A 24,604-nucleotide genomic window follows, 5' to 3' on the forward strand; every position below is an offset into this window, starting at 1 on the left:
CAATCTCTGAACATAAATTGTGAAGATTTCATGGACATTTTATCACTTCCCCAATCAATACTCTTGTGATTTCCTATGCCTGTGTTTACTTTAATCTCTTAATCCCATCGTCTTTGTAAGCTGAAGATGTATGTTGCCTCAGGACCCTGTGATGATTGTGTTAACTGCACAAATTGTTCGTAAGCATGTGTGTTTGAACAATATGAAATCTGGGCACCTTGAAAAAAGAACAGGGTAACAGCGATGTTCAGGGAACAAGGGAGATAACCATTAGGTCTGGCTGCCTGAGAGCCAGGCAGAACAGAGCCATATTTCTCTTCTTTCAAAAGCAAATAGAAATATTGCAGAATTCCTTTTCTCAGCAAGGAACAGACCTGAGAAAAAGAATGCATTCCCAAGGGTTGGTCTCTAAGATGGCCTGTCCCTCTAAAATGGAATGTCTTTTACAGTTGCAGATAAGGGATGAAATAAGCCCCGGTCTCCTGTAGCACTCCCAGGCCTATTAGGACAAGGAAATTCCCGCCTAGTAAATTTGTAGTCAGACCGGTTGTCTGCTCTCAAACCCTATCTCCTGATAAGATGTTATCAATGACAATGCATGACCGAAACTTCATTAGCAATTTTAATTTTGCCTGGGTCCTGTGATCTCGCCCTCCCTCCATTTGCCTTGTCATATTTTATTACCTCGTGAAGCATGTGATCTCTGTGACCCACACCCTATTTGTACACTCCCTCCCCTTTGAAAATCGCTAATAAAAACTTGCTGGTTTTGCGGCTTGGGGGGCATCATGGAACCTGCCGACATGTGATGTCTCCCCCAGACACCCAGCTTTAAAATTTCTCTCTTCTGTACTCTTTCCCTTTATTTCTCAGACCGGCTGACACTTAGGGAAATAGAAAAGAACCTATGTGAAATAATGTTGAATTATTGGGGGCGAGTTCCCCTGATACCTGTCCTTAGGTGATCCACCCACCTCGGCCTCCCAAAGTGCTGGGATTACAGGCCTGAGCCACTGTGCCTGGCCCTGACAGTTGTTTTGAGGGAGGGTCACTGAGTAAGGTGGGATGCAAGTAGCTAGGAGGGCCTCTACTCAGTCATGGGAAGACCTGAGAAACTAAAACTCTGGGCTGGGCCATCTGTCCTTGAGGGCCTGTGCCCACATGCTTCACCCAAGAGTTAGCCCAGAAGCCCCACTTCAAGAAGGGGAATGAAAAGTGGTCAGTGAACATGTGAAAATATTCTAAGCCTCTTTGACAATCCAGTAAACAAAACTACAAGAAAATACCATTTCACATCTACCAGATTGATAAAGATTATGAAGTTGAACAATATCAAGTGCTGGCAAAGATGTCACACAATTAATGAGATGGTCAGTGGTCATGGGAGCATAAATTGGAACATCCACTTTGGAAAACAATTTAGTAATTTAAACATGTTTCTACACTCTGACCCAGAAATTCCACTCCAAGAGCAGCTCTTGTCAGTGTACACCAGGAGACATGTACAAGAATGTTATAGCAGCACCATTCATAATAGAAACCACTGACAACGGCCCAAATACCAAAAGTAAAATGGATTTTAAAAACTATGGTATATTACACATGAATACTATGAACCATTTCAACAATCAATTGTAGCTACTTGGAACAATATAGGCGAATTTCAAAAACATTGTTTCAAGAGAATATATACTATATGAATCAATATAAAGTTTAAAAACATACCAAACTGAATATATTGTTTACAGATTCAAACATATGTAGGAAATCTATCAAGAAATACAAGAGAATGGTAAACACAAAATTCAGCACAGTGTTTGCCTTGGAGGTGGGAGAAAAGGGAATGGGTTTAGGGAGGAATATCCCAGGGACTGCAGGATTCATTCTAATATGATTTTAACTGAGGGGTAGGTTCACAGGTGTTCATCTGATTATGATTCTTTATACCTTATATATGTATTTTATAAAATTTTTTGATCTGTTTGGCATTTAATAAAAATAATTTTTCAGCAGTTGAAAAATAGAGTATGTGGTGCTGAAGGCTATCATCCTTAGCAAACTAACACAGAAACAGAAAACCAAATACCACACGTTCTCACAAGTGGGAGCTAAATGATAAGAACACATTGACATAAAGAAGGAAACAACAGACACTGGGGTCTACTTGAGGGGGGAGGGTGGGAGGAGGGAGAGGAGCAGAAAAAATAACTACAGGATACTGGGCTTAATACCCAGGTGACAAAATAATATGTACAACAAATCCCCTTGATATCTGTTTACCTACGTAACAAACCTTCACATGTGCCCCCAAACCTAATATAAAAGTTAAAGAAAATAGAGTGGAAACAGGAGATAGAAAATGAATGCTAGGAGACTGAACCAAGTCTCAAACAGAATGTAGCCATGGTACTGGGGACATGTGAGCACTGTATCTCCAGAGGGCAGGCCTACCTTGAGAATGCTGAGCTATCTGGCAGGCCAGAAAAGGCCTGGTCATCTGGGAGAACTAGAGGAGATTTTAGGGCTAATGTTTGGGTCCTCGGTACAACTTTGAACAGAGAGAACGGATAATGCTCTTGTCCTCAAGTCTAGAGGAGGCATTCTGAGGAGGGAAAAGACTTACTCTCTGAAAAGACTTGAAAGCTGTGTGCCCAGGGCAAGGTGAGGTGGCTTATGCCTATAATCTCAGCATTTTGGGAGGCCAAGGCAGGAGGATTGCTTGAGCCCAAGAGTTTGAGACTAGCCTGTAATGCAGGATTTTCTTCTCGGTCACTTTGCAAGCCAGGGACCTCTAGCCTGTGATGCCCTACCCAGGCCTCACTGTCCTGCTACAGGAGACGGCCTGCCCAATTGGCCCACCTGGGCTGAGTCTGGCCTAAGCTCCAGTCCTGGAGTTCTTATCCCTAACCCAAGAAGAATGAGGATGCGCTGAGAATAGAAGAGAGAGCAAGGCACGGAGTTTTATTGAGTGACGGAACAGCTCTCAGGGGCCGTGGTGGGGAGGTCAGTCTCCAACCCCAATGGTCAGGTGGTTTCTCCATGTGCTGCTGGGTCTGGGGCCTTTTATGGACTCAGAATGGGGAGTGTGTGCTAGTTGGTGTGTGAATACGCAAAAAAGGTTAAAGTAAAGACACCACTCAAAGGTGGGCACAAGCATGCAGAAAACCAATTAGGAAAGGGTAGGTATATGTATAATAGGGGAAGGGTGAGGATCAATCAGAGGAAAACATGCCAAATGGGAAGACAAGTTCTCAGTCTGGTCTGAGGATTTAACCTGTAGCTTGGCTTTCAGGCTTTAAACTGTCTTTGGCTTGGAGGCAGGGTTTCACAATTGACTTACCTCTATCTGCCCAGGCATTTGGCTGCCTCCTGTTGCTATCACCTAGCCAACATGCAAAACCCCATCTCTACTAAAAATACAAAAATTAGCCAGCTGTGGTGGTACACACCTGTAGTCCCAGCTACTCGGGAAGCTGAGTCATGAGAATCGCTTGAACCTGGGAGGTGGAGGTTGCAATGAGCTGAGATTGTGCCACTGTACTCCAGGCTGGGCAACAGAGCAAGACTGTCTCAGAAAGAAAACAAAATAAAATAAACAAACAAAACCATGTGCCCAAATCTGGGCCACTGGCTTGGGTTTGTAAGAAGAAGGGTTTTTCAGAAGGATGTTGGAGACTGTTCTATAAACTTTTTAATAGCAGAATACTTAAAAAAAAAATCATAGGTGGAATCTCTTCCCATTACCTCTGTCCACAAATACATATACAACAGATAAAAGAGCACTACACTGGAATTCACATAGAATAAGATCACATTTTTTTTTTTTTTTTTTTTTTTTTTTTTGAGACTGAGTCTGTCACCCAGGCTGGAGTGCAATGGTGCATGTCGGCTCACTGCAAACTCCTCCTCCCAGGTTCAAGTGATTTTCCCACCTCAGCCTCCCAAGTATCTGGGATTAGAGGCACCTGCCATCATGCCCAGCTAATTTTTGTATTTTTGTAGAGATGGGGTTTCACCATATTGGCCAGGGTGGTCTTGAACTCCTGACCTCAGGTGATCCGCCAGCCTCAGCCTCCCTAAGTGCTGGGATTACAGACATGAGCTGCCACACCTGGCAGCAAGATCACATTTTTCTAAGCTCCCTTGTATTGTATCTTTCTTACAGAAGCATGACTGGCTGCCTGTGTGATCATAGTGACAGAGTTAACTGGAGCCTGGGGAGCTCTGACGCAGGGACAGAACTCAGCTGACAAAGCTGATGCATTGCTCTGGTGCCTGCGGATCCGAGGGCCCTCTCTGAAGCCTGGTTCCCGGTGGGTTCTGGGGAGAGTTTGAAAACTGCTGATGTGGATGTTATTCTTCAGTGGTTTTTGTTTTGGGTTTTTTTTGTTTTTTTTTTTGACCCACTCCTCTGAGGACTTGCTTTACTTTCAGTGGTAGAAGGGAGAGTAAAGCATAAACAGGAAGACCCAAATTATGTGCCCCTCCTTCAAATTCTGGCTCTCTAAGTGCTTGATCCTGCAGGGTTGACCAAAGCTGTATGATCGCTTGGGAAAGTGGCTCTGGCTCTGCTTAGCGGCCAGTACAGCAGAGGCCCGGCAATGACAACGGGGATGAGAAATGGAGGTGGAGCCTGCAGCAGTGACAGTGACTATGAGAAGCAGGAGACCACAGGCCTGGGGAGGAGGATGCGAGTCACAGCAGACAAAGGGGGCTCCTTTACGGTCTGCTGTCATGATATCCTTCGACTTGCCCAAGGCCAGTGTGGCCTAAACAAAACAAGGTGGAAAAAAGGTAAGGAACATTCCTTAATAAGGGAGAGAAGACAAAGTCCTGGTCCCTTGCATACAGTGGTTTCTGCTCAGTGCTATAAAGCACAAGACATTTGGTCTTCTCCTTGAGAACGTCCTATATTATTTTTCTGAGACAGTCTTGCTCTGTCGCCCAGGCTGGAGCATAGTGGTACCATCTCGGCTCACTGCAACCTCCGCCTTCCAGGTTCAAGTGATTCTCATGCCTCAGCCTCCCGAGTAGCTGGGACTATAGGCATACACCACCACGGCCCGGCTAATGTTTGTATTTTTTTGTAGAGATGGGGTTTCTCCATGTTGCCTAGACTGGTCTCAAACTCCTAAGCTCAAGTGATCTGCCCACCTTGGCCTCCCAAAGTGCTGGGATTACAGGTGTGAGCCACCACACCTGGCCTATTTTTTATTCCTATTGAGACAGGGTCTTGCTCTGTCACCCAGGTTGGAGTACAGTGGTGTGATCACAACTCAAGCTCAACCTCTTGAACTCAACCAATCTTCCTGCCTCAGCCTCTAGAATAGGTGTGACTACAGGCATGCACCACCATGCGCAGCTAATTTTATTTTTTTGTAGGGTTGGGGTTTCACTATGTTGCCCAGGCTAGTCTCAAACTCCTGGACTCAAACAGTCCTCCCACCTAGGCCTCCCAAGTGCTGGGATTACAGGTGGGAGCCACTGCACCTGGCTGAGAACATATTTACTTACTCTTCAGGAGTTACTTGGTCCCTGAATAGCTCTGCTCCTTGTACTCTGGAACCTCAAATGACACTGAAACTGCAATAATCTGATTTCCTCTGGCTATGAAGTTAGGCTGAGGAGAGCACAGTGAGCCCTGCTGACCTCTTGCCAAGTTTCTGGTTGTTTTCTTTTCCAACAAGGCTGGATCCTTTCTCCATCAGAGGAACAACACTGCGTGCTCAGCACTCTCTCAGCGCAACTCAGATGGTGCCCGGCATCTCCCATTGCCCTGGAAATCATGCTGAAGAGAAGTGTCCAGATGCCACCTAGTGGAGTTAGCTAGTCTCTGTTGGTGCCATCTGTTAATAAACCAAATTGGGCTTAATGAATCATCTTCAGCATCCTCATAGCGCTGCTCCTTCCACAACTTGTCCTTCACCTCCTCATCACTCTTAATATTATGACTAATTCTTTTAGTGGTTGTAGGGTGGCTCCGGGTGGGGGGCATTCATGCTGTGGTTCTCACTCCAGGCAACAACTTAGAACCACCTGGGAGCCTTTAAAAAGTACTGATATCTGTGCCCATTTCAGGCCATGAAACACAATCTCCTGGGATGGGGCTGGGACATTGGTGGTTTTGCTGTTGTTGCTTTAACAGCTCTATTGAGGTAAAATTAACATTTGATAAAGTGCACATTTTTAAAGTGTTCTATGTGGTAACTTTGTATACAGCCATGAAATCATCACTACAGCAAGATAATGAACATTCATTCCTTAACCCCATCCCCAGGCAACCACTGACCTATTACCTGTAACTAGAGATTTGTTCGCAAATGGAACCATAGTATGTAGTCTTTTATTTTTTTGTCTGGCTTCTTTCCCTCAACATAATTTTTTGAGATTCATCCATGTTGCTATATGTATTAATATTTCATTCATTTTTATTCCTGAGAAGGATTCCACTGAATGTATAGAATTTGTTTACCCACTTACCTGTTGATGCACATTTGGGTTGTTTTTAGTTTTGGACTGTTGCAACTAAAGCCACTATGAATATTCATATACATGGATATACAATTTCATTTATCTCGGGGAAATACCCAGGAGTGGAATGGCTGGATGGTTGGTACTTAACCTTTTTTTTTTTTTTTTTTTTTTTTTTAACAGTCTCACTCTGTCATCCAGGCTGGAGTGCAGTGGTGTAATTAAGGCCCACTGCAGCCTGGACCTCCTGGACTCAAGTGATCCTGTCAGCTCAGCCTACCTAGAAACTGGGACTACAGGCGTGTGCCACTATGCCCAGCTAATTTTTTTTTTTTTTTTTTGTAGAGACTAAGTCTCACTATGTTGCCCAGGCTGGTCTTAAATTCCTGGACTCAAGTGATGTGCCTGTCCTGGCCTCCCAAAAGAGCTGGGATTACAGGTGTGAGCCACCATGCCCGGCTTTTATTTTTTTTATTTTTATTTATTTATGAGACAAGGCCTCACTCTGTTGCCCAGGCTTGAGTACAGTGGCACAATTATGGCCCACTGCAGCCTTGAACTGAACTCCTGGGCTCAAATAATCCTCCTGCCTTAATCTCCCAGGTAGCTAGGAGTACAGACATATGCCACCACACCTGGCTAATTGAAAAATTTTTTTAAGAGATGGGGCCTTTTTTTTTTCTTTTTTGAGATGGGGTCTTGCTCTGTCGCCCAGGCTGGAGCTCAGTGGCGTGATCTCTGCTCACTGCAAGCTCCGCCTCCCGGGTTCACACTATTCTCCTGCCTCAGCCTCCCGAGTAGCTGGGACTACAGGCGCCTGCCACCACTCCTGGCTAATTTTTTGTATTTTTAGTAGAGACAGGGTTTCATCATGGTCTTGATCTCTTGACCTTGTGATCCGCCCGCCTTGGCCTCCCAAAGTGCTGGGATTACAGGCGTGAGCCACCGCGCCTGGCTGAGATGGGGTCTTGCTATGTTGCCCAGGCTGGTCTCAAATTCCTGGCCTCAAGCAGTCCTCCCGCCTCAGCCTTCCAAACTGCTGGGATTACAGGCATGAGCCGTTGTGCCCAGCCATGTGTTTAACTTCTTAAGAAACTGTTTTCTGGAGTGGCTATACCATTTTGCATTCCCAAGCTGACAAGCATTAAAAGCTTCCCACATGATTCTAATGGACAACCAGACCTGAGTCCCTGCATTACTCCAAGCTGGGTGGGTTGAGGCAAAGGGCTGGGCAGCGTTTGATCAGGAGTCCACGAGAGTTTGAGAGTACACAGCTTATAATTGGTGTAGACTTACTGTGATTCTCGACCCAGCACAAACACTGCAGTCTCCTGGGAAGGCTTTTTGAAAATGCAGCATATCCCACTGCTTCATTTGACTAGCCTAAAAAAGAGAAAAATGTAAAAAAGGAAAATGCAGTGTCTGCTCCCTCTTCCCCCAGAGAGTCTGATAAAATTGCTTTGCTCTGAAAGTGGGAGTGTGGGCCTGTTTCAGTCATCAGTTTATTAACAGCTCCCCCACAGAGTTCTAGGGCATAGAGTGACCAACTGTCCTGATTTGTTATGGAGGGAGGGGTTTCCAGTGCCATGAAACTTTCAGTGATAAAACTGGAAAAATCCTAGGTAAACTGGAACACTTGGTCACCCTACGTATGGACCACCAGCATAAAGATGTTGGGCTTTAGTGTCAGGTAGACTTGTCAGTCTGCCTGTCAGCCTTGAGTTATAGCTCAGGGTGTGTGTGTGTGTGTTGGCAGGGGAGGGAATTGTATAAGAGGGAAAGTGAGGAGACATGAGTGTCCAGAATAGATGGGGGCCTGATTTCCTCTCTCCATTTTTTGTTTCAACGAGGAACAAGTCAGAGATGGCTCAGCTAGGAGTTTTGGTTGCTATTAAAAAGGAGGGAAAAAAATATAAAGGGTAATTTCCTGAGAAAACAGGCAGTGTGCCGTAATGGCGTTTGGAGCCACACTGCCTCACTTCCAATCCCAGTCTTACCACTGCCCATTAACTGTGTCACCTGGAGCAAAAAGCTAGATTCTCTGCCTCAGTTTCCTCATGGATATAATGGGGATAATATGTCTACCTCACAGGGGTTGTCTTCAGGACCGAATGAACCAAGATATGTAAAGCTCTTAAAATGGTGCCAGGCATGTACTAAATGTGTGCCATTATCATCTTAGTCTTGTTAAAATGAGAAGAAAAGAAAAATCCCTATAGTCTCTATAACCTATGTCCATAGGCTGTCCTGCTTGGTTTCCTATGGAAATGTTTTTGGAGTAACATTTCAGATTCTGTGTGTGTGTGGTTTTTTTTGGTCCCAGGGTCTCACTCTTTACCTAGGCTGGAGTGCGATGGTCCAATCACAGCTCACTGCAGCCTTGACCTCCCAAAACACCACCATGCCTGGCTAATTAAAAAAATTTTTTTTTTGCAGAGATAGAAGTGTATGTTGCCCAGGGTTGTCTTGAACTCCTGGTCTCAAGTGATCCTTCTGCCTCAGCCTCCCTAAGTGCTGGGATTACAGGTGTGAGCCACTGCACCCAGCCTTGTGTTGTGTTTTTTCAAAGCTATAGACACTTGGTTCTATGTGGCAATGTAAGAGGAAGGCAAGATATTTATTATATGCTTAATATTCTTGTGCAAATCATAAGGGAGACATAAGTTTAGAATGTGATTTTACTTTCACCAAGTTGTTTCATTGGTGAGTTGCCTTTTTTTTTTTTTTTTTTGGTGATGGAGTCTCGCTCTGTCTCACCCAGGCAGGAGTGCAGTGGTGTGATCTCAGCTTACTGCAGCTTCCGCCTCCTGGGTTCAAGCGATTATCTTGTTTCAGCCTCCCAAGTAGCTGGGACTACAGGCGTGTGCCACCATACCCAGCTAATTTTGTATTTTTAGTAGAGATGGAGTTGTGCCATGTTGGCCAGGCTGGTCTCGAACTCCTGACCTCAGGTGATCCACCCACCTTCACCTCCCAATGTGCTGGGATTACAGGCATGAGCCATTGCGCTCAGCCAGTGAGCTGCATTTCTAAAGTTAAAAAAACCAACCAAGAACATAGACTAATACTGACAACTGTTAGAACTCAAATCTCAAAAGTTCCGTCTCAGTCTTTGTAAAATAACATTTAACATCTGAGGCAGTACAAGATGGACTCAAAAAGTATATCCAGCCTTTGCTCATTCTTCATAGACCTAAAAAAGCAAACATGCTTAAAACATTTTAAAACACTAAATTCATTTTACCAAACATGAAAGCGTAGAAAACATCGAGTGGCCACAGTATGAAGGACGGCAGGACAAGGTTGGGATTGTGGACCTATGATACCCCTTTACAGTACTTCATTAAAAAACTTGCTTCTCCCGATGCTAATATCTTATAACTGCAGAATCAGGAAATTGACATTGCTACAATGCTATTAACTCAGCTATAGATCTTATTTGGATTTCACCAGTTTTTACATGCACTCTTTTTATCTTGTTTCATTTTTGAGGCTACTTCTGAATTTCAGAACATCATATTAGAAACTGAGCCTAAATGTAGCTCCCATCACACTGGCTAGTTCTGTTTAAGCTTTAATTAGGTCCACCAAATTGAAGCCCAGAACAAAATTTATGAACACCAACACTCTTTGATCTTCTATATTATTTATATGAAAGGTGACCACAGATTATTTCCTATTTACACAAGTTACATGGGGAAGTCAAGGACCCTTTCCCAAGAGGCTTCTCCGCTTACTAGCTGTTATGATCTTGAACAAATTACCCGATCTCTTTAAACTTTGGTTTTCTCACCTGTAAAATGGAGATAATAATCTTACATACCTCAGAGTTATTTTGAGGATTGGAAAAAATGTGAAACACATGATCAATAACGTTATTTATCACCACTGCCACCACCAGGGGTATCCTGGCCCTTTAGCCCATTTCTTGATATCAGAGCAGTGCCGGTACTGCTTAGAGCTGGGAGTCTGCCCTGGGTGCAGACTAGAAGTCTTTGCTCTCCTGGCAGATGGCGAGGTGGAAGGGTGTACTTTCTCATAGCTGGGATGATGGCCAGGTGGCACGCAATCCTGTCTCTTCCCTGGCTGAAACTGAGAATGCATTTCCCAAAATGCTACTGTATTGATATTAGACTTCAGGTGCATCATGGGGCCTTTATGGGTTGTCCTGCAACCTAATCACCCTTGATTTTACATTTAAATGAAGATTATATTAGGTTGCAAATGTAACATTTGGAGCATAGCCCACATAGTGGGGATCACTTATACGAGAAAGACAGATAGTTACTCGTATATTATTTTTGAAACTAAGACATCACTTTGCCTGAATGCCCTTTTCAAGCAGAAATATGGTTAAAAGTTAAAAATGGTAAAATTTTTAGTATTGAGTGTTGGTCACTTCCAAATGACAGCCAAGTTCTCATCGTTGGCTCTAGGGGATACATTATTTCACACAGTCGAACATGAATTAATATAGTATTGCTGGTCATAGTATGTCTGCTGCATTGGACAGAATCGGCAGTATACTGGAGCTGGTTTGCACGGCCTCAGGAGGATTGATGGTGTCTCTTTTTAGCTCTGTGTTCAGTGAGGACAGGCTGCTGCTAGCTTGCTATTAGCCATGGTGGGCATATTTCTGTCACAGAAATTCACAGATGCTTTCCCTCTCACCCCCCAAAGGCTGTTGTTTCACATTTACCAGCACACCACTAGCTCCTTCATTGTTCACTCAACAATCATTTGTTGTATGCCAACTGTATGCCTGACGCTGTTTAGGAACTGAACAACACTGAACAAGACAGCCCACCCAGGTCCTTCCCTCTTGGAATTTTAAGGTGATCACTAAAGACAAATTTGATGTTCACAGAAATATGAAATATACATATTTTTGGAATGAAAAATCCCCAGAATGTCAATGTAACCCATATGGTAATCCACACCAAGCTTTACAATACAAAATCTCCCTTGGAAAATTGAAGCAGATTGCTTTTAAAGACATCCGAGGCATTCCCTTTTTAACCATTCCCAGAGAAATAGATTCCACAACTTTTCACTGTAATTATTTTTTATCACTTTCAGTTTTTCTTTGGTCCTGTATCCATCCAGTCTCTTTAAGCTTCGAAGCACAGGGCCAAACACTGTACTTTGGTAAACGTGAAGGTAAGATCACCTAATGGCTCCCCTATATTTCTTCTTTCTTTTTTAAAATATAGACAAGATCTTGTTATGTTGCCCAGGCTGGTCTCAAGCGATCCTCCTGCTTCAGCCTCTCAAAGTTTTGGGATTACAAGTGTGAGCCACCGTGCCTGGCCTCTATTTTTTTTTTTAATGTTTTTGCTTCCTTTGTTATTTTCATTTATTTTCTAAGGATATGTTAAATTCCCTGAAGAGCATTTAAATACAAATGCCTGGATTCCTACTCCCTCTGTAAATGCTGATTCAACTGGATTATGGTGCAGCCCAGGCAACTGGTAACTTCTTATTTTTTATTTATTTATCTATTTATTTATTTTTTTGAGATTGTGTCTCGCTCTGATGCCCAGGCTGGAGTGCAGTGGCATGATCTCGGCTCACTGCAAGCTCCGCCTCCTGGGTTCATGCCATTCTCCTGCCTCAGCCTCCCAAGTAGCTGGGACTACAGGCGCCCGCCACCACGCCCGGCTAATTTTTTTGTATTTTTAGTAGAGACGGGGTTTCACTGTGTTAGCCAGAATGGTCTCTATCTCCTGACCTCGTGATCCACCCACCTCAGCCTCCCAAAGTGCTGGGATTACAGGCATGAGCCACCGTGCCTGGCTGGTAACTTATTTTTTAATGCTTCATAATTTTTAATTAAAAATTTAAAAATAGGCCTGATATCCTTGAATCCTGAACCTCTGAGTATTCCATTTAATTTCACCAGAAAATAACCCTCCAGTTCCATGCTAGGGGCTGGGGGAAGTCACCACTGGGCTGCATAGGTGAAGGGGACTTGTGGGGGTCCAACAAACTCATGTGAGACTTTCAAACCCCCTTCCCCCTTTTCAACATCTAGTTACACCCCATCCTCTGTGGTACCTACTGCCTCTGGGAGATGGGAGGAGAAAATGGGCCTCTCATCAGTATTCTCCTCAGACTACTTTAACTTTCTTCTTCTGATAAGATAATTATCACTCCAAGTCTGCCATTTGCCTTTTGTATGTGTATAAACTTCCAAATTTGAGAGGTGGAGCCAAGATGGCCGAATAGGAACAGCTCCGGTCTCCAGCTCCCAGCCCCAGCGGCACAGAAGACGGATGATTTCTGCATTTCTGCTTGAGGTACCGGTTTCATCTCACTAGGGAGTGCCTAACAGTGGGTACAGGACAGTTGGTGAAGCACACTGTGCGCGAGCCGAAGCAGGGCGAGGCATTGCCTCACTCGGGAAGCGCAAGGGGTCAGGGAGTTCCCTTTCCTAGTCAAAGAAAGGGGAAACAGACGGCACCTGGAATATCGGGTCAGTCCCATCCTAATACTGCGCTTTTCCAACGGGCCTGGAAAACGGCACACTAGGAGATTGTGTCCTGCACCTGGCTCGGTGGGTCCTATGCCCACGGAGTCTCGCTGATGGCTAGCACAGCAGTCTGAGATCAAGCTGCAAGGCGGCAGCGAGGCTGGGGGAGGGGCGCCCCCAATTGCCCAGGCTTGCTTAGGTAAACAAAGCAGCCAGGAAGCTCAAACTGGGTGGAGCCCACCACAGCTCAAGGAGGCCTGCCTGCCTCTGTAGGCTCCACCTCTGGGGGCAGGGCACAGACAAACAAAAACTCAGCAAGAAACTCCACAGACTTAAATGTCCCTGTCTGACTGACAGCTTTGAAGAGAGTAGTGGTTCTCCCAGCACCCAGCTGGAGATCTGAGAACGGACAGACTGCCTCCTAAAGTGGGTCCCTCACCCTGAGCAGCCTAACTGGGAGGCACCGCCCCAGTAGGGACAGACTGACACCTCATTCAGCCGGGTACTCCTCTGAGACAAAACTTCCAGAGGAACTATCAGACAGCTGAATTTGTGGTCTCACGAAAATCCGCTGTTCTGCAGCCACCGCTGCTGACACCCAGCCAAACAGGGTCTGGAGTGGACCTCTAGTAAACTCCAACAGACCTGCAGCTGAGGGTCCTGTCTGGTAGAAGGAAAACTAACAAACAGAAAGGACATCCACACCAAAAACCCATCTGTACATCACCATCATCAAAGACAAAAAGTAGATAAAACCACAAAGATGGGGAAAAAACAGAACACAAAAACTGGAAACTCTAAAAAACAGAGCACCTCTCCTCCTCCAAAGGAACGCAGTTCCTCACCAGCAACGGAACAAAGCTGGATGGAGGATGACTTTGACGAGTTGAGAGAAGAAGGCTTCAGACGATCAAACTACTCTGAGCTACGGGAGGAAATTCAAAACAATAGCAAAGAAGTTAAAAACTTTGAAAAAAAATTAGAAGAATGGATAACTAGAATAACCAATGGAGAGAAGGGCTTAAAGGAGCTGATGGAGCTGAAAGCCAAGTTTCAAGAACTATGCGAAGATTGCAGAAGCCTCAGTAGCAGATGCGATCAACTGGAAGAAAGGGTATCGCTGATGGAAGATGAAATGAATGAAATGAAGAGAGAAGGGAAGTTTAGAGAAAAAAGAATAAAAAGAAATGAACAAAGCCTCCAAGAAATTTGGGACTATGTGAAAAGACCAAACCTACGTCTGATTGGTGTACCTGAAAATGATGGGGAGAATGGAACCAAGTTGGAAAACACTCTGCAAGATATTATCCAGGAGAACTTCCCCAATCTAGCAAAGCAGGCCAGCATTCAGATTCAGGAAATACAGAGAACGCCACAAAGATACTCCTCGAGAAGAGCAACTCCAAGACACATAATTGTCAGATTCACCAAAGTTGAAATGAAGGAAAAAATATTGAGGGCAGCCAGAAAGAAAGGTCGGGTTACCCACAAAGGGAAGCCCATCAGACTAACAGCTGATCTCTCGGCAGAAACTCTACAAGCCAGAAGAGAGTGGGGGCCAATATTCAACATTCTTAAAGAAAAGAATTTTCAACCCAGAATTTCCTATCCCGCCAAACTAAGCTTCATAAGTGAAGGAGAAATAAAATACTTTACAGACAAGCAAATGCTGAGTGATTTTGTCACCACCAGGCCTGCCCTAAAAGAGCTCCTGAAGGAAGCACTAAACATGGAAAGGAACAACCGGTACCAGCCACTGCAAAAACACGCTAAATTGTAAAGACCACCGAGGCTAGGAAGAAACTATAGCAACTAACGAGCAAAATAACCAACTAACATCATAATGACAGGATCAGATTCACACATAACAATATTAACGTTTAATGTAAATGGGCTAAATGCTCCAATCAAAAGACACAGACTGGCAAACTGGATAAGGAGTCAGGACCCATCAGTGTGCTGTATTCAGGAAACCCATCTCACGTGCAGAGACACACATAGACTCAAAATAAAGGGATGGAGGAAGATCTATCAAACAACTGGAAAACAAAAAAAGGCAGGGGTTGCAATCCTAGTCTCTGATAAGATAGACTTTAAACCAACAAAGATCAAAAGAGACAAAGAAGGCCATTACATAATGGTAAAGGGATCAATTCAACAAGAAGAGCTAACTATCCTAAATATATATGCACCCAACACAGGAGCACCCAGATTCATAAAGCAAGTCCTCAGTGACCTACAAAGGGACTTAAACTCCCACACAATAATAATGGGAGATTTTAACACCCCACTGTCAACATTAGACAGATCAACGAGACAGAAAGTTAACAAGGATATCCAGGAATTGAACTCAGCTCTACATAAAGTGGACCTAATAGACATCTACAGAACTCTCCACCCCAGGTCAACAGAATATACATTTTTTTCAGCACCACACCACACCTATTCCAAAATTGACCACATAGTTGGAAGTAAAGCTCTCCTCAGCAAATGTAAAAGAACAGAAATTATAACAAACTGTCTTTCAGACCACAGTGCAATCAAACTAGAACTCAGGATTAAGAAACTCACTCAAAACCGCTCAACTACATGGAAACTGAACAACCTGCTGCTGAATGACTATTGGGTACATAATGAAATGAAGGCAGAAATAAAGATGTTCTTTGAAACCAACGAGAACAAAGACACAACATACCAGAATCTCTGGGACACGTTCAAAGCAGTGTGTAGAGGGAAATTTATAGCACTAAATGCCCACAAGAGAAAGCAGGAAAGATCCAAAATTGACACCCTAACATCACAATTAAAAGAACTAGAAAAGCAAGAGCAAACACATTCAAAAGCTAGCAGAAGGCTAGAAATAACTAAAATCAGAGCAGAACTGAAGGAAATAGAGACACAAAAAACCCTTCAAAAAATTAACGAATCCTGGAGCTGGTTTTTTGAAAAGATCAACAAAATTGATGGACCGCTAGCAAGACTAATAAAGAAGAAAAGAGAGAAGAATCAAATAGATGCAATAAAAAACGAAAAAGGGGATATCACCACCGATCCCACAGAAATACAATCTACCATCAGAGAATACTACAAACACCTCTATGCAAATAAACTAGAAAATCTAGAAGAAATGGATAAATTCCTGGACACATACACCCTCCCAAGACTAAACCAGGAAGAAGTTGAATCTCTGAATAGACCAATAACAGGTTCTGAAATTGTGGCAACAATCAATAGCTTACCAACCAAAAAGAGTCCAGGACCTGATGGATTCACAGCTGAATTCTACCAGAGGTACAAGGAGGAACTGGTACCATTCCTTCTGAAACTATTCCAATCGATAGAAAAAGAGGGAATCCTCCCTAACACATTTTACGAAGCCAGCATCGTCCTGATACCAAAGCCTGGCAGAGACATAACCAAAAAAGAGAATTTCAGACCAATATCCTTGATGAACATTGATGCAAAAATCCTCAATAAAATACTGGCAAACCGAATCCAGCAGCACATCAAAAAGCTTATCCACCATAATCAAGTGGGCTTCATCCCTGGGATGCAAGGCTGGTTCAACATACGCAAATCAATAAATGTAATCCAGCATATAAACAGAACCAAAGACAAAAACCACATGATTATCTCAATAGATGCAGAAAAAGCCTTTGACAAAATTCAACAACCCTTCATGCTAAAAACTCTCAATAAATTAGGTATTGATGGGACGTATCTCAAAATAATAAGAGCTATCTATGACAAACCCACAGCCAATATCATACCGAATGGGCAAAAACTGGAAGCATTCCCTCTGAAAACTGGCACAAGACAGGGATGCCCTCTCTCACCACTCCTATTCAACATAGTGCTGGAAATTCTGGCCAGAGCAATCAGGCAGGAGAAGGAAATAAAGGGTATTCAATTAGGAAAAGAGGAAGTCAAATTGTCCCTGTTTGCAGATGACATGATTGTATACCTAGAATACCCCATTGTCTCAGCCCAAAACCTCCTTAAGCTGATTAGCAACTTCAGCAAAGTCTCAGGATACAAAATCAATGTACAAAAATCACAAGCATTCTTGTACACCAATAACAGACAAACAGAGAGCCAAATCATGAGTGAACTCCCATTCACAATTGCTTCAAAGAGAATAAAATACCTAGGAATCCAACTTACAAGGGATGTGAAGGACCTCTTCAAGGAGAACTACAAACCACTGCTCAATGAAATAAAAGAGGATACAAAAAAATGGAAGAACATTCCATGCTCATGGGTTGGAAGAATCAATATCGTGAAAATGGCCATACTGCCCAAGGTAATTTATAGATTCAATGCCATCCCCATCAAGCTACCAATGACTTTCTTCACAGAATTGGAAAAAACTACTTTAAAGTTCATATGGAACCAAAAAAGAGCCCGCATCGCCAAGTCAATCCTAAGCCAAAAGAACAAAGCTGGAGGCATCACGCTACCTGACTTTAAACTATACTACAAGGCTACAGTAACCAAAACAGCATGGTACTGGTACCACAACAGAGACATAGATCAATGGAACAGAACAGAGCCCTCAGAAATGATGCCGCATAGCTACAACTATCTGATCTTTGACAAACCTGACAAAAACAAGAAATGGGGAAAGGATTCCCTATTTAATAAATGGTGCTGGGAAAACTGGCTAGCCATATGTAGAAAGCTGAAACTGGATCCCTTCCTTACACCTTATACAAAAATTAATTCAAGATGGATTAAAGACTTATATGTTAGACCTAAAACCATTAAAATCCTACAAGAAAACCTAGGCAATACCATTCAGGACATAGGCGTGGGCAAGGACTTCATGTCTAAAACACCAAAAGCAATGGCAACAAAAGGCAAAATTGACAAATGGGATCTCATTAAACTAAAGAGCTTCTGCACAGCAAAAGAAACTACCATCAGAGTGAACAGGCAACCTACAGAATGGGAGAAAATTTTTGCAACCTACTCATCTGACAAAGGGCTAATATCCAGAATCTACAATGAACTCAAACAAATTTACAAGAAAAAAACAAACAACCCCATCAAAAAGTGGGCGAAGGACATGAACAGACACTTCTCAAAAGAAGACATTTATGCAGCCAGAAAACACATGAAGAAATGCTCATCATCACTGGCCATCAGAGAAATGAAAATCAAAACCACAGTGAGATACCATCTCACACCAGTTAGAATGGCCATCATTAAAAAATCAGGAAACAACAGGTGCTGGAGAGGATGTGGAGAAATAGGAACACTTTTACACTGTTGGTGGGACTGTAAACTAGTTCAACCATTGTGGAAGTCAGTGTGGCGATTCCTCAGGGATCTAGAACTAGAAATACCATTTGACCCAGCCATCCCATTACTGGGTATATACCCAAAGGACTATAAATCATGCTGCTATAAAGACACATGCACATGTATGTTTATTGCGGCACTATTCACAATAGCAAAGAGTTGGAACCAACCCAAATGTCCAACAACAATAGACTGGATTAAGAAAATGTGGCACATATACACCATGGAATACTATGCAGCCATAAAAATTGATGAGTTCGTGTCCTTTGTAGGGACATGGATGAAACTGGAAAACATCATTCTCAGTAAACTATCGCAAGGACAAAAAATCAAACACCGCACGTTCTCACTCATAGGTGGGAATTGAACAATGAGAACTCATGGACACAGGAAGGGGAACATCACACTCCGGGGACTGTTGTGGGGTGGGGGGAGGGGGGAGGGACAGCATTAGGAGATACACCTAATACTAAATGACGAGTTAATGGGTGCAGGAAATCAACATGGCACATGGATACATATGTAACAAACCTGCACATTGTGCACATGTACCCTAAAACCCTAAAGTATAATAAAAAAAAAAATAAACTTTCAAATTTAAGAGTGCATAATAAAATGAACATATCTTAAGTATATAACCTGATAAATATTTCACAAATGGTTAGATTCACTTAACAAGCTCCCAGGTCAAGATACAGAGCATTTCCAGCACTGCGGAAATCTCTCGTGCCCCCAAAAGGTAACCACTGTTCTATAAATCAGTCTGTTTGTATTCATGGCTTTAATTCACCAAGGTTACTTTGAATGCCAATTCATTAATTAAAATGTTAAACAATGCTAGGCTCAGCATGGGCCTGGCAGGAACATCCTCCCAGTGCTGGAAGGTGAGCACGGACTTGGAGGCTCCCTCTCCGGGTCTGTCCTACAGCAGAGACAGCTGGTCCTCTTCTCCATGTGGAACATCTAGCCCATGTCAAAATGTTCTCAGTTTATTGAGTTGCACAGAACCAAAAGATGTGTACAAATTGAAAACAAAAACCCGCCTCTGATTCTTTCCAAAAGAAAAGCTCCAGGATCCCCGAGAGTTTCCCTCCCCATGCCCTTCTGTTCCCTGGGGCTCTCCTTTGCCCTATTCCAACAATATGCAAGAATTATTACCCTCCTCCCCTAGCCTGCAAGTCGTGTTTGGATTGAGGAACATGGAAGAGATTTTTGGGGTACAAAGGAGACTAAAGTTTGGCTACAAAATCAGTAAGGTAAGTGAAGTAGGTTGAGAGAAAATGAAAATTCTAATACAGACTTTAGAAGCTCCTTTTTTTTTTTTTTTGAGATGGATGGAGTCTCGCTCTGTTACCCAGGCTGGAGTGCAGTGGTGCAATCTCAGCTCACTGCGATCTCTGCCTCCCAGGTTCAAGCGATTCTCGTGCCTCAGCGTCCTGAGGTAGCTGGGACTACAGACACGTACCACCATGCCCAGCTAATTTTTGTATTTTTAGTAGAGACATGGTTTCACCATGTTGGCCAGGCTGGTCTCAGACTCCGGATCTTGAATGATCCACCCACTTCGGCCTTCCTAAGTGTTGGATTACAGGCATGAGCCATCACACCCAGCTACCTTTTTTTTGAGACAGGGTCTTTCTGTTGCTCAGGCTGGAGTGCAGTGGCGTGACCTTGGCTCACGGCAACCTCCACATCCCAGGCTCGAGCCATTCTCTACCTCAGCCTCCTGAGTAGCTGGGACTACAGGCTCCCATCAAGCCTGGCTGATTTTTGTATTTTTGGTATAGGCAGGGTTTCGCCATGTTGCCCATGCTGGAGAAGCTCCTATTTTAATAGCGGCTTTCTCAGTACTTGTTCAGGTTGCAAAGGAAGCAAACACTTTTGTGATGATGCTGTTTGCTTTACAAATTTACTAAAATATTTGATGGCTGAAGGGGAAACCCAGAAAAGTTCCACCACTTTAAAAATGGAGAACCTTCCGAAAGTTAATGACCTTAGATCAGATTCAAGTTTTGAATTATCTCAATAAATGCAGCATCTCCAAGTTGTTGCAAGCTTCCCACAATGATTCAGTCTTGAATAGGATTGATTTGGTCTTTGAGGCATTCAGCTTTCTTTGCATCTTTTTCATTTACTTTTCTAGTTGAATGGCTTATGAAGATGTGATGAATAGAAAATAAACTTATTAAAATACATTCCTGGGAACTTTATTAGAAACATGGGTACTTAAAACCTGCTGCTCTGAATAGCCCCAATGAGATCAGAAAGCAAGAAATAATCCATTAGGCAAGTGGTTATTGCCTAATGGAAAAAAACAAAAAGGAGAAAAATATTTAAGTATAGTAAAACCAACTAGAGGACACATTTTTTTTTTTTTTTTTTTTTTTTTTTTTTTTTTTTTTTTTTTTTTGAGATAGAGTCTCACCCTGTCACCCAGGCTGGAGTACAGTAGTGCAATCTTGGCTCACTGCAACCTCCGCCTCCTGGGTTCAAGTGATTCTCCTGCCTCAGCCTCCCAAATCGCTGGGATTACAGGTGCCCACCACCACGTCTGGCTAGTTTTTGTGTTTTTAGTAGAGATGGGGTTTCACCATTCAGTGTGCCTGGCTGATATGCTGAATTTTGAAACACCTTTATGGAAATACAGTGGTATAGGAAGAACAGTCCTATACTGTTCTTTTTTATACTGTAGAGTTTTCTTTTTTCTTTTTTTCGAGGCAGAATCTTGCTCTGTCACCCAGGCTGGAGTGCAGTGGCAAGATCTCAGCTCACTGCAACCTCCGCCTCCCAGGTTCAAGCGATTCTCCTGCCTCAGCCTCCCAAGTAGCTGGGATTACAGGCATATGCCACCACGCCCAGCTAATTTTTGTGTTTTTAGTAGAGATGGGGTTTTGCCATGTTGTCCAGGCTGGTTTTGAACTCCTGACCTCAGGTGATCCACCCACCTCGGCCTCCCGAAGTGCTGGGATTATAGGTGTGAGCCACCGCGCCTGGCCAGTAGAATTTCTTTCTACAGGAGGAAATGAAGTACAGTGGAAAGAGCACTGTTTTGAAAGAACAATCGGGCTTGACCAACAGCCAGCTGTGAGGTCTTAGTATCTCATTTAAACTGTCTCAGTCTTGGCCAGGCATAGTGGCTCATGCCTGTAATCCCAGCCATTTGGGAGGCCAAGAAGGTTGGATCGCTTGAGTACAGGAGTTCGAGACCAGGCTGGGCAACATGGTGAAACCCCATCTCTACTAAAAATACAAAATGTTAGCTGGGTGTGGTGTCATGCACCTGTGGTCCCAGCTACTCAGTGAGCTGAGGCTGGAGGATCACTTGAGCTTAGGAGGTTGAGGTTGCAGTGAGCCCTGATTGTGCTAGCCTGGGTGACAGAGTGAGACACTGTCTCAAAAAAAAAGCCCCCCACGAAAACAAAAATAAGCTGTCTCACCTGTAGAAGAGGGTTCTAGGGTTAATTAAGATCACTTCCAGCTTCCTGTGGTTTTTCTAGGTCTATGATTAGTTTTGAAAGAGGCTTCACAGAGTTCTGGCTTTGGAAAAAAAAAACAAACAGAATGTATACGCCCCTTTCACAACAGAGCTTGATGTTACCCGGGCCAGTGCACAGTGATGGACTGCCAGCCACAGACAAGGCTCTCAGTGAACTGGTGGGCAAAAGAAGTCCTTGGTGCAGGAAGTGCCACAATGCTGTTTTGTGACAGTGGGCAATACAATGTTACAAACATTTATTCAATGTGCCTACTATGTGTGAAGTTTCAAGTCTGCTTCCTCTGGTTTTCTGTTCTGCACCATAGTGAAAATAGTCACTTGGGACTGAAGCAAAATGGCAAAAAATCTGCCTCAGTTTGCCTGACAGCTTTGGCTCTGAGTGGCCTTGCTCTGCTCTTCGGGCACTCCAACCACTCCCCAAAATGATCTTCTCCATGTCAGGATCTTAGACATGAATTTCAAATGTGCTCTCAGCACTGTCTGGCAATTTAGTTCTTTACTTTTTTTTTTTTGAGACAGGGTCTCGCTCTGTCACCCAGGCTGGAGTGCCGTGGCTTGATCATAGCTCACTGCAGCATTGATCTCTTGGGCTTAAAGAATCCTCCCGTTGGGACTGCAGGCTCCCGCCACCATGCCTGGCTAATTTTTGTGTTTTCTTTTATAGAGATGGGTTTTCGCCATATTGCCATCTTGAACTCCTGGACTCAAGCAATCCACCCGCCTTGGCCTCCCAAAGTGCTAGGATTACAGGTGTGAACCACTAAGCCCAGCCCTTAATTCTTTCTTTACTTTTCTCCAACTTCTCCCAAGCTTTCAAACACATTCATCTTGCCTCGTGGTCACTCAGAAAATGGAAGCCATCAGCTGGGCATTCCCTCATCTTCCCAGCAATAAATCTATAAGCTGACTTCCTCCCCATTACCTTAGAGGTGTCCCTCTTTCTACAAAGGCCAGCATCTCCGTCCCTCCTGCCATCTCAGAGACTTCTTTTTTTTAAATTTAGTCAGATAACTCTCTTTTAAATCACCCTGTATGAGTCTGTTTTCATACTGTTATAAAGAACTACCTGGGACTGGGTAATTTCTAAAGGAAAGAGGTTTAATTGACTCACAGTTCAGCATGGCTGGGGAGGCCTCAGGAAACTCACAATCATGGTGGAAGGCGAAGGGTAAGCAAGACGTTCTTCACAAGGCAGCAAGGAGACTGCGGAGCGAATGGGTGGGGCGGGGGGAGGTTGGGAGGGAAGAGCCACTTATAAAACCATCAGATCTCGTGAGAACTCACTCACTATCAGGAGAACCACATGGGAGAAACAGTCTCCATGATTCAATTACCTCTGCCTGGTCTCTCCCTTAACACGTGGGGATTCTGGGGATTCTGGAGATTACAATTCAAGAAGAGATTTGTGTGGGGACGCAAAGCCTAACCATACCACACCTCTTTCTCTTGCTTTCTTAACCTCTCCCTGTCCTATTTACCTCAGTCTTACCAGCATATGGATTATAATCTGCTCTCTCCTCCCTTGAAAAACAAAAAACACAAAATCCAAAGCCTCCCTCGTGCTGTCTAAGCTCCTTAGGATTTGTCTGTCTACACAAGTAATTCCCTTGCTTAGCTCTCACGCACCCTCCAAACCACTCCAGTCTGGCTTTGCCGACGCTCCGCCCTCCCATGCCAACTCTACTCCGTCACACCTGTTTTGCTGAGGCCACTGTGGTATGTTGAATAGTGGCTCCCAAAAGATATGTCCTAACCCCCAGGCCTTGCCAGTGTGACCTTATTTGGAAAAACAATTTGCGGATGTTAGGCATCCCCAGATGAGATCACCTAGGATTTAGGGTGGGCCTTAAGTTCAGTAACAGGTGTCCTTGTGAAAGAAAGGCAGTGGGAGATTTAAGACATGGGAGAAACAGGGAAGAAGGCCATGTGAATGTGGAAGCAGATTTGAGGGTTGTGCCTCTAAATCAGGGAAGTCGAGGATAGCGGTCACCAGAAGCTGGAAGAGGCAAGGAAGGATTCTCTGCTAGAGCCTCGGGAGGGAATGCAGCCTGCGGACGCCTTGATTTTGGACTTCTGGTCTCCAGAACCATGGGAGAATAAATGTATGTTGCTTAAAACCAGCACATTGTGGTCATTTGTCATAACCCTAGGAAACTAATAATTCACCAATGACCGCCACATTGCTAAGCCCTAGACACGCCGCCATCCCTATCTTCCATTTTGCAGCGGCATTTGGTTCAACTAACTGCTCCTTCCCCAAAACATGTACAGTCCTGGCTTTCAGGGAACGACTTTCTGCTGGGGTCACTCTTTGCTTTGAAGGGCTTCATCTTAGGGTTCCCTGCCAGCTTTCTGGCTCTATCCGATCTCTCTTCTCTTCTCCCTTTACATTCTCTCAGGTAATCACAACAATATTTTTTTTAGGAGAGACGAGGTTTCACCATGTTGGCCAGGCTGATCTCAAACTCCTGACCTCAGGTGATCTGCCCACCTTGGCCTCCCAAAGTGCTGGTATCACAGGTGTGTGATACCGAGCCACCGTGCCCGGCCTGCTTCCGATCTTCACTAAACACTCCTGCTGCCAGCCCCTCAAAAAGCCTCTTCCTCCTTTGATTTTCCATATCTGAAGAAATGACATCTCCACCCAAACTAATTGCTCTACCAGAGACCTGGGAGTCATTCTTTACCAAGGCAAATCTTATCAATTTCATATCTAAAGTACATATGTCTTGAATCCACTTCTTTTTTTTTTTTTTTTTTGAGATGGGGTCTCTGTTGCCCAGGCCAGAGCACAGTGGTGTGAGCATGGCTTATTGCAACCTTTGTTACAGTGGGCAGCTAATTAGGCACGGGCAGGGCAG

This window comes from Nomascus leucogenys, chromosome 13 (assembly GCF_006542625.1).
Source record: "Nomascus leucogenys isolate Asia chromosome 13, Asia_NLE_v1, whole genome shotgun sequence".
NCBI lineage: Eukaryota > Metazoa > Chordata > Mammalia > Primates > Hylobatidae > Nomascus > Nomascus leucogenys.